Below are 3,464 nucleotides of genomic sequence, written 5' to 3'. Positions count from 1 at the left end.
GGGAGTGGGATGGGGGGGGAACACATGTTCCAAAATTTGAATTTCAGTGCCTGTAGGCAGGGTATGTACTCTTCTGTTTGCCAGAGTCCCACCACTCTGTATCACTCAGCACCTCCATATCTCTCATTTTCATTACCTGAAGGCATCCGAATTTGCAACCCATGCACCCTGCCCCAGAAAACCTTCTCTTCGCTGCCTGAGGTTTCTGCCAACTCCAAACCCAGGTGAGCTCCAAGGGAAGTACCTGTGGAACTTCAGCCCTCAACAGGGCACTGAGGCTGCCAGGGAAGACTTTCCCTGGATACTCCCAACCCCCTTGGTGGGCGCCCTGAGACCTGGACATTCCCCAGGCCCCGCCCTCCCTGCCCTCTGCTTCCCCAACTCTCATCCGTGACAAACCTCTGTACAGCAGGGAGCTCGCAGGGGCTAAGGCAGATTTGGGGAGACACAAGGATGAGGCAGATGAGAGGAGGGGACCAAGAAAGCCTTCCTTGTTGGGGAGCCCCCTGTTGGGGAGGGGTGGAGGTCTGTGCTGTTCCACCAGGGGTGACAGTTACAAGGCACGTGGTACATCAGTGTGTGGAGGTGCAAAGAGGGGTGTGTAGTGCCTGGAGGTTTGGGGAGCATAATCAGAAACCTGGGAGATCAGTTCAAGAAAATTAGGAGGCAGAAGTCTGCCTTGGGAATGAGACACTGGTCTCCTGGGGATGGACATGCTGAGAGCAGGGCAAAGCCTGGCATATTGGGTACCCAGAGTATCTTGTTCTCTTCTGTCCCTGGCAAAATGAAGAGAGACCCAACTACCTCTAATCTCCAAGAAAAGCCTAACTCTGCCATTGACTTTCTGTGATTTGGGGCAAGTCCCCAGCCCTCTGGGCCTCTCCATTTCTCCTTTACAGTGGGTGTGGAGGGCAGGTGGCTTAGGGGACCCCAAGTGCCCCACTGGGTTATGGTTCTGGAGCCTTCTCTCACTGTAAGGACCCTTTAGGGATTCTGGGAAGGCTGGGGTGGGGGGGGCAGGAAATGAGGAGCGGGAGTCAGGAATCTAGGGGCTCCAGTTCTGGTGGGGAAGAGAGACCGGCTGAGGTAGACTGTGTCGTGAAATGAAAACAAAACAGCTCGAATGGGATGGTGCCTTCTCCACTCTGACTCCTCTATCCCGGTGAAACAAGGGGACTGGCAGGGACCAGACGGAGTGGAGGACAGGCTGGGGGAGAGGGGGACCTCAGGCCTGGGATGGATGGATCCTGAGCTTCTGGAGGTGTGTGTGGGAGGGGCGTGGGGGTTCTTAAGCGGCTAAGTTCTTTCCTGAGGGTGAAAAGCAGGAGATGCCTGCAGCCCTCTCCAAGGGCCATTTCTGCTGCTCAGATGTCCTTGCAGGCAGAGGTTCCAAAGGAAGGTTGTGGGGGATTGAGAAGATGTGAGGGGTGGGAATGGAGTAAGGTCCAAAACATGTGGCCATGGCTTCCCTGAGAGCCTCAAGCCACTCCTCAGCACTGCCAGCTCAGTCCTATTTCCTGGTTCACTGGGTGTCTCCTGGAGCCGTAAGGACTCCCAGCTCCCAGGGAGGATATGTTTTAACTTTTCCTTTTAGGATGCTGGAGAATGGGGCAGTCAGACAGGCCCTTCTACGACGCTGGGGAGTAAAATAACTTGCCAAGGGTGACCTTCATGTCACCTCTCTGAACCTTCGTTTCCTCCTCCATAAGATGGGTTGATAACATCTTTTTCGTAGGGAAGTTGCAAACAGGGGAAAGTTTAGACGAAACAACATGGGGTGAAAACTGGCCCTGGAGAAACGCTCAGGTGGGCCTGGGTCCACATCCTAAGTGCGCCTGTCTCATACAGGGCTTCAACATGTGTGTAACCGGCCATGGAGTTCAGTCTCCGAAGACTGATCTGGGCAGAGGACAAGGAGGATGGGTGAACCCACCAGAGGGGTCTGGGTCAGCCTCGGCCGTCCCCTACCGCCCATCACCTTGAGGCCTGGTTCCTGAGGCTTCTTAGGGATCAGGGAAATAGAAGAAAGAGGGAAAAGCATTCTTTGTGCTTTGGTGGAAGGGACGACGAATACACTGTCTTGGCCTGTGTGCCAGGGGGGTGAGGTGCCTTGTGTCATGGGTGTGATGTGTGCTTATATGCGTGTGGTTCTTTCCTCTCAGCCTTTGGGGTCACCCTGCCTCCTGAGTGTGGCCTCCTCCCTGCATCCTCAGAAAACTCACTGTCACCCATCACTATCTGATAGGACAGCCAACCAGGAGTCTGGAACCTTGTGAGGCTAACTGCCACTCTGGGCCTCAGATTCCCATCTATAACCCAAGGGAGGCTGAACCAGAGAGGATTAAGTGCCCCTCTAATTTGCATAGTCTAAGATTCTCATGGTCCACCTCACCCCCAGCCCAGGTCTGCATCTGTCCTTAACACCACCTACTGTGCCCTTGTGTTGAACGCACTTCAGATGGCATGAGGGTGTGGGGACGTGGCTGGGGATGTTCCAAGCTCTGCTTAGAGGCTTTGTCCTCATACCCCACAGAACTGCCCTCTTCCACACTCCCCCACCCTAAAGTGGAGAGGAGGGGTGCTGCATAAGTGGTCTCACGGGTGTCCCGGGATGTTTGGGCCATGGGAATGGACCACAGGTGCTGAAGGGTTGGGCAAAACCAAGCAGTTTTCCAGCTGCCGCTCCAGGGAACCACACCTTCAGGGTGGCAGGGAACTGAGATTTATGTCATGCCCCGAGCTCATCTTTTTCTAGCTGGAAACCACTTGGCAGTTGAAATGTAGCAGGGGTTCTGAGGACAATGTCCTCCTGGGAAGATGGCTGTGGACCAAGGTAGACAGGGGCATAGAACTACTATTATAGAACCCCAGAAGTCTAGAACTGGAGTTCCTATTTCTAGAATATTCCACTCCATTCTAGAGGCCCCTCCACCACATCAGGAGCTAGAATCCCCCCAAGCAGAGCAGTAGGGCTCCATTGCACTCACCCTCATAACAGAATCCAAATCAGTGACTCCCTAGGACATTTGATCAGCTACATGTTCTAGAACTTAATCCAGAACTCAGAATGTCTCTCTAGACCAGTTCCTCTGCTACATGTGCTAGAGCTTCATCTATAATTGAGCCCAGAGTATTTTCCCAGACATTTTATCTGTAGTGTTCAAGACCTTTGTCTAGAAGAAATGTTCTATATGCTCATCTAGAACAAAGAAAGGCTCCTGGGAACATTTCACCTGAGGTGTCTGGAACCTCATCCATAACACAGCCCACAATAAGGGTGTCTCTGGAGGTGTTTACTTGGGGAACATTCTCTATGATCCTGATAGAGGGGGCATATCTGCTCCCTCTTCGTGCTTCGGCCAGCCTGAACCTCTCAGATGTTTCAGGGTCCTTCCTCCTGTGCAGCTCAAGCACTGTCAACCCCCACCCCTAACTCCCCACCCCACCCCAACTCCCTCCTTTAA

The sequence above is a fragment of the Hipposideros armiger genome, unplaced genomic scaffold, assembly GCF_001890085.2.
Source record: "Hipposideros armiger isolate ML-2016 unplaced genomic scaffold, ASM189008v1 scaffold_94, whole genome shotgun sequence".
NCBI lineage: Eukaryota > Metazoa > Chordata > Mammalia > Chiroptera > Hipposideridae > Hipposideros > Hipposideros armiger.
Note: the sequence above shows the minus strand (reverse complement) of the source record.